The sequence below is a fragment of the Bactrocera neohumeralis genome, chromosome 3 (genome assembly GCF_024586455.1).
Source record: "Bactrocera neohumeralis isolate Rockhampton chromosome 3, APGP_CSIRO_Bneo_wtdbg2-racon-allhic-juicebox.fasta_v2, whole genome shotgun sequence".
Taxonomy (NCBI): domain Eukaryota; kingdom Metazoa; phylum Arthropoda; class Insecta; order Diptera; family Tephritidae; genus Bactrocera; species Bactrocera neohumeralis.
In genome coordinates, this window is record NC_065920.1 from 45,285,423 (window position 1) to 45,302,044 (window position 16,622).

General features: G+C 32.9%; 1 long non-coding RNA gene across 1 annotated transcript in view; it reads right to left on the minus strand.

Moving 5' to 3' along the window:
* Positions 1–363: 363 nt before the first annotated feature.
* Positions 364–16,622, minus strand: part of LOC126752725 (uncharacterized) — a 216,222-nt gene continuing 199,963 nt past the window's right edge. The window contains exon 2 of the long non-coding RNA XR_007666024.1: positions 364–2,884. This is a non-coding gene — a long non-coding RNA (uncharacterized LOC126752725). The remainder of the gene's footprint in view (positions 2,885–16,622) is intronic.

A 16,622-nucleotide genomic window follows, 5' to 3' on the forward strand; every position in this document is an offset into this window, starting at 1 on the left:
CCCACTGTGATGCGCCGAGGTAAAGTGAATCATTAAAATCACTGTTAACCGAAAAACTTCCTAAAATTTAACGGTGTGTCTCAAGCTTTGATTAAATATTTTTTGAATCGTTTTATTGCAAAATCGGGAGTACTTTATTCAGCATAAAAAATAGTTTATGCAAAGAAAAAAATACTAAAAAGAAGAATAAAGTAAAAGGGTGTTGCCAGATTAATATCATTTTACAATAAAAATAGTGATTTGTGTCTAGAAAAATGGACATTTTTAAAAAAGCTTCAACTTACCTGCTGATAATTCCTTAAGTAAGACCATAATTTGGCCTATAACCACAGTTCTAGGAAACAAATAAAACATTTTGTTGAATTCTCATCAATTTCAATTCTTATATTTTGTTCTTTTAATTTTATTTGATAAATTGTTGTTGTTTATTGATATTAATTTTAAATGTTTGTAAATTACTTATTTATTTGTTCTTGTCGCTCGTTACATTTGCTTTACTTATGCTAATATTTTTTGTTTTTGTTGTTTTATTTTTTTACTTAGCAGTGTATGCATTTATTGTCCTGTATTTCATTTCCAAGTAAATATTTTCTTTTAATTACATAATCAATATTTATTGTAAGTACTTACTTTATATGCCTTTGTATATAACTATAAGTTGTTAAATATATTAATTAAGTTACTATGTTTTTATTTTTTAAACTTTTAGCGAACTATATTTAAATATCAATTCAATCAAGTTTTTTTTGTTTTTTTAATCGAATTAACATTTTTGTTGTAACAGCTGATATTTTGTTGTATTTATTAAATGCATATGCAACTGCTTATTAAATACATTGAAGATATTTCATTAATTAGTTTGATTATATGGAATTGTTTTGAGTTTCATATACATTTGAGAGAAAAATGTTTGTATACAATGTAAAAATGGCTTTAACGCTTTGAAAAGATGGTGGTCTGTTTGTTTTCATGTAATTACATGTGGGTATGTATGTATATGTGTGCATGTCTGTATATGTGGTTGTAAGCATATACTTATAACCGACTTTGATTTTGCCTTCAACCAGTTGTTTGTTTATATATAGTTATGCATTTATGTATAGAGTTAATGATTTTAATTTGTTGTTGTTTGCTTCTTGATAATTAACGCAAAGCAAATTTGCCACACCAACACACATATTTATAATTGTTTATTTGCATATGTACGTGTATATACACTAGGCATCAAATGAAAGTACATATAAATTTTACAGATGTCATTTCAATGCAGATTTATTATAATAAATAGTTAGTAATGCATACAATAATATATAGATATATAGGTATTCTAACAAATTATAAATTGTTATATCTTTTCCAGGAATATAAGAAAAAGTTTTGTTTCACTTCAAAGTAAGAACTCTTAAACAAAGATAGTCAAGTGAAAGTATATTTTTGAAAAAATACAAAACGTTTGGTTTGAAAGTAAATTTAGTAAGGTGGGAATAACTTTGTTCTGCATTACAAATTTTCTAAAAAAATATTGACCACAAATGCTTAATTGGATTTAAATCCGGTGACTGAGCTGACCAGTTCAGTTTTTCGATTGAACTTTCTTCAAAAAAGCAAAATGGCTAGACAAGATGTGTGTTTGGAGTCGTTATGTTGTTGGAATAATGGGTTGTCAAAAAAGTCTTGCGGTATTTTTATTGATTTTTTTTTTATTGAAATTGAAATGAATTTTTGATGACTCATGCCCAGCTTTTGACCGATGCTACGGCTGCTACTATGCCGGTCTCTTTCGACCAATTAAGCGATTTTATCGCAATTTTCGACGACAGGCCTTCCTGAGCGTGGCGCATCTTCGACCAGAACGAAAACGTTGAAACCATCATTGTGCGGTGGAAATGGAAACTGTATCGGGTCCATAAACTGCACAAATTTTATTGGCGGCTTGAGATGCATTTTTACCTTTATCGTAGTAGTACTGTAAAATATGCCGTATTTTCTCTTTATTTTGCTCCATGTTTGCGACGCTATAACTCACGAATGACTTAAAGGAAACGACAATCAATCAAACACGTGTTGGCGCGTGAAATGAGCTTTCCAAAGAGGTATAACATGACCCGATGCGACGAATAAAACTAGAACTACGCGCTTTCAGCGCCAACTAGCGAAAATACCGCAAGACTTTTTTGACAACCAATATAAACGACCCTTAATTGATTTTATGCGCACTTATTGTAAAATTTTCGCTAAGAATGTCAAAATATAAAATCAATGGACGAAGATTTTAACTAAACTATCTATATCAAATATTAGAATATTATAACAGCCCGAAACTATGAGGGGACCTTCTCCCTGCTTCACTGTATGCACTGCGGTTTTAAGCGATCTGAAGGTTTACACCACATTCGATAGCAATTATTTGAACTCCTAAGCTCGAATTAGGATTCATCAGACCAAATTATTTTATCCCAAAATGTTTGCATATTTAGATATTGTTTTGCAAACTCAAGTTTTTTTTTCTATTCGGATGTTTGTAGTTTCCTTTGCCTTGTACAAATGGAAACATTCAAACCAAAACTTTCGATCAACTCCATCGTTGAAATTTCAGGGATTCTTGAAGTTTTGAAAGACCTTTCTTGCTCCTCCGATCGAAATGGAGTATTTTTCAGATACCATCTTTTTCAATTAAGTTCCGAATTTCTTCCGTTTTTCGTATTTTGTACTAAGAACTTCATGATATATTCTTCTTCTTTACTGGCATAGACACCGCATACGCGATTATAGTCGAATTAATAATAGTGCGCTAGTCGTTTCTTCTTTTTGCTACGTGGCACTAATTGGCCGGGGTTGAATACTTTCAGAGCTGGAGTGTTTTCATCCATTCGGACAACATAACCTAGCCAGCGTAGCCGCTGTCTTTTAATTCGCTGAACTATGACAATGTCGTGTATATCTCATACAGCGCATCGTTCCATCGAATGCGATGTTCGCCGTGGCCAACGCGCAAAGGACCACAAATCTTTCGCAGAACCTTTCTCTCGCTACGTCGACTCATCAGTTGTTGTCATCGTCCAAGCCTCTGCACCATATAGTAGGACGGGAATTATGAGTGACTTATAGAGTTTGGTTTTTGTTCGTAGTCCGAAGCACCTGTTGGCAAGAGTTATCCTGCGTAGGATTTCCAGGCTGACATTGTTGGTGATGTGAGGAAAGTTCTCTGATCACCATTCACTTGGGAGTGGCCAGAAACGACTCTTTTACATATGGCTCAAGCAGCTCACGACTTCCGGTCTTTGGACCAAGTATCCTCTGGGTAGCCTAAGAACATCCGTTTGAAGGCGAGCTAAAGTGAGAAGGCGAAACATTCCCTACAAAGGGTTGTGCGCTGGGTTTGGGACCCGCCACGTAAAAAACACTACCAATGAAAACTTCATGATATTCTTAATGAATTTATTCTTAAGCGTAGGTCTGAGATCGCTAGTATCTAATATATTTATACTTTCATTTGATGCCTAGTGTATATGAGAGCCTTTGGTGTTGTTGTTAAATATGTACACTCATACATAATGACTTATATGCTCGGATGCTATTTGTGTGTATATTGGTATGTTTGTATGCACGTACACATATACTATACATATGCACTCGTTCGTTTGCGGTTTCATAACCTCGAGTGCTTTTTACTTTTGCCATAAAATTTGTGCAGTTTTCACAAGCTGACGTTGGTAATATTTAAGTGATATGGTCAAGCTGTTTATATACATATATACAAATGTACATGCACACAAATGATTTTGAAAATTGTCATAATATGATAAAAGAGCAGGTAATATAGACTACGCATATGGTTATGTCACTGATATAAGTATATTTTTGACGAAAGTAAATTTATAAGAATGGTGATATTTTTATCTTGAAAATTATAATATTGCTTAAAGTCACGTGTTAAAGTTATTTGTAAATTTAAAAAAAAGCGGGCAGACTAAAAATTCCAATTAATAATGATTCTGTTTCTTTCTCAAATAATAACTTATGGTTACTCTCCCCCGTCCATCTGGCGCCAGCCGTATACGTGTGGAATTAGCCGAGTTATGAAAGGCAAGAGATTTTTTTAAGCGGCGAGAACTAATACTATTTGGCAACAGAAACAAAAAGTACAACAGCTCAGTTTTAAAATTACGTTATAATAAGTTTTTGTGTTTTTTTTTATTAAGATAAAATAATACAGTCTTTTTAATTTTGCGAAGTGAATCAGAAAAACCAAATGTGCAGGAATGAGAATTAAAATCAAACCGTATGCAACGGGATCTACACGTTTTTAACAGTAAGTTTGTAAGCTGCATCAATAAGCAAGCCGGTAACTATATTAAATTGAACTTCAGACAATATAAAAGAACTACAAACTGATTCTTTGAGCGGTGTCGCTAAGTATAGTTGCCAATTATGGTATATCCCTACTACTATTGAGTATAGGCGAACAATGAATTTTTAAAAAACTAGTGTATGGAGGAAATTTAACCTCGCAATCAACGAAAATACGGCGAAAAGAAACATTCGTTTTGGAATGGACTTTAACTTGTCAGAATGGATTAGGTAATCAAAAGATATCAAAGAGCCAGATTGCAATGTAGGCCTAATCGAATTTGTAAAAACAGTTTTAGTAACCACTGGTCGCTAAATTCTTTCGATCAACGTTTAAAAAAACTAATAGCACCTTCTCCTTTTAAGCTATGGTATTAATATAAAAATTATAATTTAGCTTAGACTCCATAGTAACTGCCAAATCAGCAAAGTTAAATAAGTTGCTCTATCTATCGGAAAAGCTTATTGTTTTAAATTTTTTGTTTGGCATTTCATCGTTTTGTTTCATTACTGAGATAAGAAAATATCTATTGAACAAATCTTTGCTGAAGAACAATAAGTTCAAGATTTTGCACGAATGGGTGGAATTTATTCGGACAAGCCGCGGTTGTCACTTGCCCGAACCATAAAAATATAAAACATAATGGTATACCCTTTTCTTTATAAAATAGCAAAATTTCTGATCTTTATTTTTTCTTGAAAACTACATGCCTAAAAAACACCCTTTATTTATACTCTGATACTCTGAATATGGTATACTATTAAATTTCTTTCCATATAAAGTATATAAGATCAGCCTGACGAGTTGAGTCGATTTAGCCATGTCCGTTTGTCTGTCTGTATATAGGCGTATTAGTCAATCAGTTTTTAAAATATTAATATGAAATTTTCATACGCACTCTTGTCACCTTAAGCTTCTTAGTGGAATCGACGATATCGGACAACTGCAGCGTGTAGCTGTTATACAAACTGGCCGATCAAACTCAAGCCTTTGCACTGAAAACATTTTTATTTGCCAAATTATCTGCATAAAATTTTGCACGGATCATTATCAAACGCAATAATGCAATACACGAAGAATTTTTTAGATCGGATCACTATAACTTATAGCTGCCATATAAACTAAATGATCGGTATCAAATTCTTGTAAGGAGTCTTTGTGAAGGGATTATGCAGTGGTGGATATTCGTTTATATGTACACCTCGTTTTGGCTAAATTTATTGAAACAATTTTTTTTTTGATATTAAAAATATCTCGCTTTTGTTTCTTCTTATCGAACAGTGTGTTCTAGGGTGGACACTTATTTATACCCATTCAATAAAGAGTAGCAAGTCAGTGAAAATTAAAAGTTTATATTTCAATTTTAGTATTTCGTGTGGCCTCCTTTATTTTGAATGACACAAAAAATTCGATTTCGCGTAGAGTCAGCAAGCCTTTGTAAGGTTTCTAACCTGAACTTATCCCAAGATTGAAGTCATATTATTGATTTCGAGAATACTGTTGTATGGTTTCCCTTTTGAGTTTACTTTACCAGCAAGTATACCCCAAAGGCTCTCAATTTAACGCTTCTTGAAGAAGACCACTCTCTCGTTTGTCTCGAAACATGTATGGATGCATTATATAGTATAGTATTGCTGGAAAGGGAACTGTTTCTCATGACAGTTTTCATAATAAGTTATCAACACATCTTCTAATAATCCTGTGTAGCTTTCGGAGTTGTTTTTCGTTATAATAAAGCAAATTGACGATGCTCCAAAATACGAAAAGGCTGCTTTTCAACGCATTATAAGCTTCACGTTTTCTCTTGTTATATAATGCAAGACCGCCATAGTTTTGGCCCTTTAAAAAAACTGTATTACTCTGCCCCTTCAACCGACTTTGACCATACTAGAATTAAATCCATATGATTAACCCTAACCTTGAAGAGACGCCTGTATAAATATGACAGCTATTTGATCATTAGTTTGTGAATTCTATCGTTTTGATTAAAGTAACTTTTCGTATAAAAACTTTGATATAAAAGCAATTTCCAAAGTTGATGAAATATTGTTTCTCTCGGAAAAAATTTATATGACGAGTTTAAAATTTTCAGGAAAACCAACCATCAAGGGGTAGTGTGCTAAGTTTAGATGTCGTGAAATAAGCACCAAAGACGGTGAACACAGTGGACGCCCAAAAGATTTTATTACCGACGAAAACATCAAAAAACATAAAATTGAATGAAATAGTAGGCACTCTAAAGATATCAACTGAACGTGTACATCACATCTTTCATGAATTTTTGGGTATTATAAATCTCTGTGCAAAGTGAGTGCGGCGCGAGCTCTCTTTTGACCAAAACAAGACAAGTTGATGATTCGGAGCATTGTTTGGAGATGTTCAAGCGTAATAAAACCGAACTTTTGCATCGATATGTGACAATGGATGAAACATGGCTCCATTATTTCACTTCGAAGTCGACAGTCATCCGAGTGGACTGCACACGATAAACACTAAAACCACTCTAAAGCGTGGACAACGCAATAATCGGCTGGAAAGGTTTTGCCGTCTGCATTTGGGATACCTTGAAAAAAGAAGGATCATTATAGAACCGTTTGAAGGACAAAATCGCATTTGAAGAAAGTGCATTTTCACCAATCCTATGCACCGTGTCACAAGTCAGTGAAAACGATGACAAGAATCCATGAATTGGACCTCGAATTTCTTCCGCATCCACCGTATCATTCAGACAGCGACTATGTCCTGTCCTCAGATCTCAAAAAAAAGTTCGCTGGGAAGAAATTTTGTCGAATGAAGAGATGATCGCAGAAACAGAGGTCTATTTTGAAGCAAAGGACAAATCGTAATACAAAATTATTATCGAAAAGAAGGAGGGTCGCTGTACCCAAAAAATAAGGTGACATTTGAATTTAAACTGCGCGCGTCGAAGGATTTGGAGAATTATTTTTTTGTTTAGGTTGGTAGTACTGTCAAATTTCATGTCAAAATATTCATTAGTGTTTGAGATACGTGTCGTTTTGTGAGCTGCTAAAAGTGAGTTTTTCGTTTTTGCGATGTCGAAATTTGTTGAGCAAAGAATTTGCATTTAATTTTGTTTACGGAATCAATTTTCTGCTGCGGATACGTTGAGGATGGTGCAGAAAGCCTTTGGTGATGAGGCTATGTCTAAAAAAAATGTTTACAAGTGGTATAGTGAGTTCCAAGCCGGCTGTGAACGTGTCGAAGACGAAGAGCGTCAGGGCGACCATCAACCTCAACCGACGAAGCTCACGTTCAACAAATCAAAGATTTGGTGTTGAAAAACCGTCGATTAACAATTAGAGACCTTGCTGATGAAGTTGGCATATCGAAAGGCTCAGCCTCAGCCTCAAGCACGTCAAATTTCGACTGGTACCGAAAACATTGAATTTTTTGGAAAAAAGGCGTCGCGTTGAAGTGTGTGAAACGATGCTTTCCGACTACCAGGGTGTCATGAAACGCATTATAACTGGCGATGAGACTTGGATCTATGCTTACGACCCCGAAACAATCGATCAATCGAGCGAATATCGTGCCAAAAGAGAGCCGAGACCAAAAAAATCGCGCCAAAGTCGCTCAAAAATCAAGGTCATGTTGACTGTTTTCTTCGATTATCGTGGTGTTGTGCATTATGAATTCCTTCCAACCGGTCAAACAGTCAACAGGGAATATTATTTGAACGTTATGCGTCTTTTGCGTAACACCAGCCGCCTAAAAAGGCCGGAATTGTGGAAAGACAATTCTTGGTTTTTACACCACGATAATGCACCATCCCATACTGCCCTCGTAACTCGTGATCATTTCGCCAAAAACTCAACACATATCGTTCTGCAGCCACCGTATTCACCTGATCTGGCGCCGTGCGACTTCTGGCTGTTCACCAAGCTCAAAAGACCGCTCCGGGGACACCCTTTCTATACGATAGAGGAGATTCAAGCCGCAGCGAAGACGGAACTGTAGGTCATCCCAGAAAGTGACTACAACCAGTGTTTCGAAGATTGGAAAATTCGTTGGCATAAGTGCATTGCATCGGGAGGGGATTACTTTGAAGGGGATGAAATTGATTTGGAAGAATAAATAAAGAATTTTCAAAATAAATACAATGTCACCTTATTTTTTGCGCACAGTAGTATATCACTATTGAAGCGAACTATGTTGAAAAAAAACTAATTTTGCCAAAAAAAAGTGTTTTAGTGACTTTTCAGTTGACCTGTAGGCTACATTCAAAACAATCCATATTTTGAAAAAAATCGTGGCATAGTTACTGATACGTGTACAAAATGTATTTGCGTATAAGTGAATGTCTAACACCGATATTTTTGTTGTTTTTTTCACTTTACGTTCGCTTATTTTTAGTTTGACAACAAACAAAAATTTAATTTTTAAGTTCACTTTTTTGAATTTTTTTCTTAATTATTATTACAGTTTCTATATTTATTAACTAACCTTAATCTGTTTATTATGCATAAACCAGTAATCTTAAATCAACTGTCATTAACCATAATATTTGTAATATTAATTATTTTTAATCGAGTTAACTTTGCGCTTCAAATTCAGCCAATAATTAATTTGTGTTTTTTTCTACACTCTTACCCCCATTTTGTTATGTAATTGCGCTGCATAATTTACGATGCACCAACGAACAAACTTGAATTTTTTTCAATCTTTTCATTGTATGTACGTGTGTGTGTGCATACTTCAGTTATATACGCAATTTTTTTGTATCTAAGTTTTATCGATATTTTGTGTTTTTTTATGCGAATTAGCTTTTTGTATAACTCTTACAATACATTTTAGTGTAAATTCGTTAATTGTTTTGAATTATTATAAATGGGGTTTTTTATAATCTCCATATGGTTTATGTTAATACACGACGCTTTTTTTATTTACATACGTGTATATATATGTATGTATGTTTGTGTGTGTTTACCTAGCATTTACGCTGATTACTTTAATTACCTTTATTTACAATTAATACTTTACAAAGCCTAATTTAAAATGATATACGCAGGCGCACATAGCATAATACACTTATTTTATATTACATTTATTTGTATGCATGTTTCTTTTGTTTTTGCTTATTTGCATGTTTAATCGCAGTTTTATTTTTGCTGTTTTACTCCCCTTGAAATTTCAATCAATTTAAACTCGCCCATTATATGCAGATTTTTATGCTGTGGTTTTTATGTTTGTATGTATGTATTTACATATACAGTTAAATGCATGTAATTATTGTTGTATGTATGTTTGGTTGTATATGTATTGCTTGCTTACAGTTAGTTGTTATGCTAATATTGTCAAATATTTATGCGTACCTTTTCATCCTTATTATTTTTGGCTTAATCGGTAACTGCTGCTTAGGTGAAAAGCAAAAACAAAAGCTAAAAACAACAAAAACACAAAAATGCGAAAAACCACAAACAAGTACAAATACAAAATAAAGAAGCAAAAAAAGCAAAAACAGTGCAAATGAATTATGTGATTATATTGTTTGCATCATATTGCGGTTTCCAGCTCGTTAAATCATTCTAAAAAATGATAAAGAGAAAATGCAAAATCGATAATGAGTGTAATCCCAGAAGGGGGAGAAAATTTATGAAGAAAAAAAATCATTGCATGTAGATATTAAAAATTTAGAATGAAAGCAGCACAAGGTTGCCGTGACCTTCGTAGCTTATGACATGGATGAGGTTTAAAGCGAGGGGCGATTCGTCGAGGGGAGAAGCGTTCATGAATACCTTATATGTGCATAACAACAAGAGAAGACCTAGGTTTAATGCTATAGATTGGATTTACCATATACATAAGTAGAGAAGTGCTTAAGCTTATCGACAAAACGCAACACAATCGGTCTCAAAATCAACTGTATAATATTGTTTTTGAACGGAAGGTAGCATCGTTGTTGACATTTTTTTTCAATAGCTTGAGGGGAAGTAATAATTTGCTGAATCAGCATAACCATGAAAAGCTTGTAATATGTTTGATAAATTTAGATATTTGTTCAAGGAATTATACTCCCGCCCATCGCATTAGAGAAAATTTGACCGTCAGTGATGATTTTCCAACGCCCAAAAACTGACACGTAAGAAAAATATTTCATTCAAATAAAAAGATGAAAATGAAAAAAGAATGATATTTTGAAAGCTTCGTTTTACACCCTCGTACCGGTATAAAAATATTGAAGAGTTATTTAAACTTATTTTAAGCATTATAATTTCGAACTGGTGGTGGTGCTGTTGAAGTCCATTATAAATAACGGATTACTCTAGATAGCGATTAGAATATATAAAGAATAAAGCCAAATTTATTTCAACACAACACTCTTTCATTAGTAGACCAAGAAATTTTCTGTCCATTTGTACTACAATCTCTTTTTCCCTCAAGAAAAATTTACATAATTTATCCTTACATAACATACCTTATATGACCTTTTTTGGTAATTAAGGGAGTATTTTACTATAGAAATATTGATTTTGGGAAGCTGTAGTTTATACTTTTTTCAATTTCTACTACTTCATTATCAGACTTTGTTTGTGTGCCTGATCACAGCGGAATCGCTGAAAACTGTAGAGCCAGTCAGCTCACAAGAGAAGGCATCTCCGACCCAATTACATCTGATTGGGAATGAGCCGAGTCCCCATTGCACTCTTATACCTAGAGCTGGATGTATGACGTCGCGTGAGCGTTATACAATAGCTAATTATTCTGCGATTGCAAGATTCTTCTAGCCTAGAGTGGAACTCAGGAGATCCGCTGAACTACTTGTTCTCGCAAGAGTTCTTACATGTCCAATAGGCATACAGAACGTAAGTTAATAAGTAGCCGGACGTTGTAACAAATCGGCAATCATACCTTCAGCGAACCGTGAAATAGCCAAAATTGTGATTGGCTCAAAGTGTATTGTCAAGTTTCACTGGTCTTAAAGATCAATAGTTATTTATTTCGTCAAAATTCTTTTTTTGTTAAAGTTATTGAAGGTTGAAATTTAGAGGACGATAAAATTGTAAAATTATTTTCTCATAAACTACTGGAGATAAATCGATGAAATTTGTGAAGTTAAAGAAAAATGTTCGTGCTATATTATAAATATTTTTCATGATCCATTTGTTAAAATAATAATATTTTACATAATTTTTTGTTAAACAATTGAAATTTTTTAAGTGTTCTTCACGCCAAAAAAAAATTAAAAGTAGGTGCCACAACACGGAAAATCTGCAAAAAATTTTTGTTCATTCATACCATGCCAAATATATTGAATTTTCAAAATCCGGGATTTTGCGAAATTTCCCTGGATCACTTGACGTAGTTTGACCCATCTACATAGTATATAAAATGTTACAAAATTGAATTTGAAAAGCTTCGATATTAACCTTAACACATACTTAAACAATGCTATGAAAATGTGAAGCTTATTATTGAAATCAGTTCTGGATTACGACTAAAATATCGCTGGATCGTCTCACAACGCTATTCGTCGCTTGATATCGAATTTTCATATGAGCGCGAGAGTGAGACACCGTCAACTATGTATGGTTCGTTCAAATGAACTGATTAGAGTGACATATAAATACCGCGGTCAATTTTTTGTCGCCAGTGAATTATTTTCCAGAAATCTTTGAAGAAGTGCTTTGGAATGAAAGTGAGAACCACAACAACTGCCAACTTATTACCATCTACGTCGCTTGGAATTGGTCATAAAGTCACTAAAAGCGTTTCAAAATGAAATGATATAGATGAATCATAGAGTTTTTAAAACGAAAGATAACTGATATGAAAAACAAGAAAAAACGTTAACTTCGGCTGCACCGAACCTAATATACCCTTCACAGGTGTATTTCTTTTATGTGTTCAGTTTGTATGGAAGCTATATGCTACAGTAATCCGATCTGAAAAATTTTTTCGGAGATTATATTACTACCTTAAGCAAGTAACCCATGCCAAATTTCGTGAAGATATATTGTCAAATGAGGAAGTTTCCCATGCAAGCATTTGATTCCGATCATTCAGTTTCTATGGCAGCTATATGCTATAGTTAACCGATATGAATAATTTCTTCGAAGATTACATAGTTGCCTTAGAAAATAATCTGTATCAAATTTCGTGAAGATACCACGTCAAATGCAAAAGTTTTCCATACCAGCACTAGATTCCGATCGTTCAGTTTGTATGGTAGCTATATGCTATAGTAAACCGATCTGAACAATTTCTTCAGAGATTACATTGTTGCTTTAGAAAATAATCTATACCAAATTTTGTGAAGATACATTGTCAAATGTCAAAGTAGTAGGGCAGCTATATGTTATAGTGGTTCGATATTGGCAGTTCCGACAAACCAGCAGCTTCTTGAAGAGAAAATAACGTTTACAAAATTTCAAAACGATATCTTAAAAACTGAGGGACTAGTTCGTATATATACGGACAGACAGACGGACATACGGACAGACGGACATGGCTAAATCGACTCAGCTCAACATACTGATCATTTATATACATATATACTTTATAGGGTATCCGACGCTTCCTTCTGGTTGTTACAAATTTCGTGACAAACTTAATATATACCCTGTTCAGGGTATAATTAATGGATCAGCTCGAAACATTTATTTAAGAGAATTCAATTAAAGATCTACATTATGTCTGAAATTATCTCATAATGAATTCTAAAACTCAAATAGTTGTGGGATGTAATCAGCAGTCACATCTGAATTAGGCTTGCGGGTATGACTAGGTCCAAAGACTCCTTTAGGCAAAAGTATTAAAAAAGATAATATTTATTAGTTAATCTTATTCAAAAACGTCGGAGAAAGGGCTCACAAATAACGCAATTTTAGGGGGAGAAGAAAGGCATATGTGTACCTCTAATTTGATTAATGTGTTCCGTCTGTTGAAGAACGTAATTCAAAAAATAACAATCTCAACAGTTCCATCACTATTTGTTAGAGGTATACGATAATAACTTGGAGCTTTCCTGAAGGCCTTGCAAATTGTATGAAGAAAGTACAATGTCAGTTAAAAGTGCTTTTGAACGGTTTAATAAAGATTATGGAAGGAATAAGTAAAATATGATGAAATCTCCCGATGAAACTGCAGCAACTCATAGTGTTATAATGAAAGAGAGAGAGAGTTAGCGTCTATAATATGTTTTTGAGTACAGTGTGGCTGGGGATAAGTTCTGATTTGACAATTACTCAAAAGTAGTTGATAAGTAAACTTAGTAAAGGGGAGGGATACCTCTAGTACCGTCAAAAAAGGTAATTTTTTTCCACTTTTATTATGGCAGAATAAAAACCGATCATATCCGAATTTTTGCATATACATATAGTATAGTAACAGGTTATTGAACTACAAAATAAAAATTATTTTATGTCAAAAATAAAAACAAAATGGCGGAAATATCAACGATCCCGTTGATTGACATTTTTTGTGGCCGTCAACTTCCTCACTGGGCTTCTTAACTGGAATGAAAAAAGCACTTTCTTTTTAATCAAGAAGCTTTTAGTAGTATGCATAGTAGAGGGGTTTTGAGAATTTCGAAAAATTGGGGATGTAGGCCTGGATTTTCTAAAAGCTGCCATTTTTACCCTTGTTTTTTGACATCAAAATTGTTAAAAAGAATGTTAGAAAAGCGCTCTATCACGCACTTGAGTATAAAACTGTCTATAAAATGCGCTTTAGTTCAAGTAAATCGTTTAGATAATTCGCTTCGAGAAAACGAACCTCAAAGTTTTCCAATGAAACTTCGGAACTATATTTTTGAATAGTTTTTCAATTGATTTGAGCGAATAAATAATTTTAAATTTTTTGAGAAGAATAAATGTAGCTATGTACTTCTTATCAATATAACAAGCGTCTATAATATAATACTTGATATCGAGTAAATGAGTTTTCTAGACGATAATATAGTGAGTACTTATAAGAAGATTGAATGAAAATTATATACCCATACATATAACTGTAATACAGAGCTTACTATCTGGGAATGATTGTTTAATTGTGATTATACAATTTGAATAATATGAAGCCTTTTGTGTAGCAAGGGCTAATAATATTTTGTTAAGTTCTGAGAAATCGATCGCTTACCAATTAGTGCAAAATATGTAAGCAAATTGTATGTGAAACAAAAACAAATTCAACATACATATATATTAAATATGCATTTATATAGCTTACGACTGTTATCGATATCATTTACTTGGACCACTACTCTGTGTAAATTCCAGTCCTCTTGTCTTCGTAACAGAGTTTATCTTCAATTTCCTTATAAAATGATAATACCTGTCGTATACTTCGCATATAATACTTAAAGGTATATAAATATTCATATATGAGTATGTTTGTGTACGTATGTATGTATTTATGTTTGACTGTATATATGAATTTATGCCCGAAAATACCACAGGAGTTAAATAAGGATATCAGGTGGCAATTAATACACCACCGAAAAACTATATTTATTACAACTGCATTGCCAACGACATGTACAACAGCAAGAACAACCATAAAACCAGAAAATGATGCAACAATAAACATGGAAAACAGAAAAGCGCTTTCATAAATACAAGTAAGCTGAGCCAGAGATACAACAAGGATACACCTCTCTGTAGTGGATGCGTGTGGTCGTGCAAGAACGAACCCTGTAGGAAATATTTGGCTTGTTTTGTTTATAATTAATTTTAAATAAATATTTTTATATTAAAAACATTTGCGAATTAAAGCTTTTTTATTGTGAAAATCCAATCTGTCTCGAAGTCTATAACAAAATATATATATTGATAATTTTAATCAATAAACTTTATTTACAATTGATAAATTTGTGAATTGAAGCTAAAACCGATAAATTTCAATTACAAGCGATGATTTTTGGTCTTTAATTTATTTTTATTACAAACGATAGATCTTTGATGTGATCGATAAATTTGAATTAAATTTTACTTTCAAGTTAAAATATAAATTTTTTAAAACAATGACAAGCGATACATTTTAATTTTAATCGATAACTTTTATTTACAAATGATATATATGTAATGTAATCGATAAATTCGAACTGTAATCGATAAATTTGACTTTCAAGTTCGAATATAAAATTCTTAAAACCGATAATTATCAATTACAAGCAAAAAGCTTGAGTTTTAATCGATAACATTTATTTAAAATCGATAGATATGTGACGTAATCGATAACTGTGGTTTAAAGTCAGAATATAAAATTTTTATTCTACGAATAGCTGCACCATAGTTGTGCGTTCAACCGATTATTCATTCCTGTATAACTATACTAATCAAGCTTTTTAGTTTGGTTTGAAGTAAAAAGGATTATTAAAACTTCAAATACGGATGTAAAACATATAAAAGAAGCATAGTAAGCCCAATAACCAGTTAAGACATGAAATTTTTAAATCTTCTCCCCTTGCTAGGTTAGAGTTAGTCTAACGCTTACTTTGTAATATGATTGTTCTTTACTACAAATGTAGGCTTTGTAATAACGGTAGATGTTGTATTGAACTCGAAATTTGTGTTTTACGGTTATACCGAGCTCGACTAAAGTAATGTAATTAGATAAGATGAGTATTTCCAAAAGAATGGCTTTAACTGTCCTGCTTTTATCTTGAAACCATAGTAAGACCTCCAAAAACGAAAAATTTCATCCAAAATGATAAATATTAATTGGTTCAGTGATTCCAAAATAGTGGGATATTGAGATATATAAAGTCAGCATTCACAAGTTGTTATAAACTATGTGGTTCAATAAAAAATAGCCTGAATAACCAAAGTTTATTTTCCAAAATCAATGCTTAGCACCTCAATTCTTCTTCTAACATTTATAACGCTTTAACTAGGCAAAATAATCCAATGAATGCTGCTAAAAATGGTAAATTAGAATAAGATCCAAGTTTCTTAGTATTCGTGCCATATTCAAAGTCCAACAGTATAATACTTAGAGTTAGATCAACAAATTTACTAAAAAATCTTAAAAGCGCAGATTAAGAAAGACTTTTCGTAAATAAATGTCTTGTACGCTGTTTTTATTAAAAACACAAAAAAATAATACCTTAAAAGGGCAAAAATTTCATATATACCAACAATGGCTCCAGAATAGCAAATATTAATTGGTTCAGCGATTCTCAAATTTTGTGACTTATTTAAGCTACAGCAGTATAAAATTAACTATCAAAATCCAATTGGGTAAAATTAAAAAAATTTAGATTTCGATAAATCTATTAAAAACATCTAGAAAGTTCTGAAAGGGAATTTTC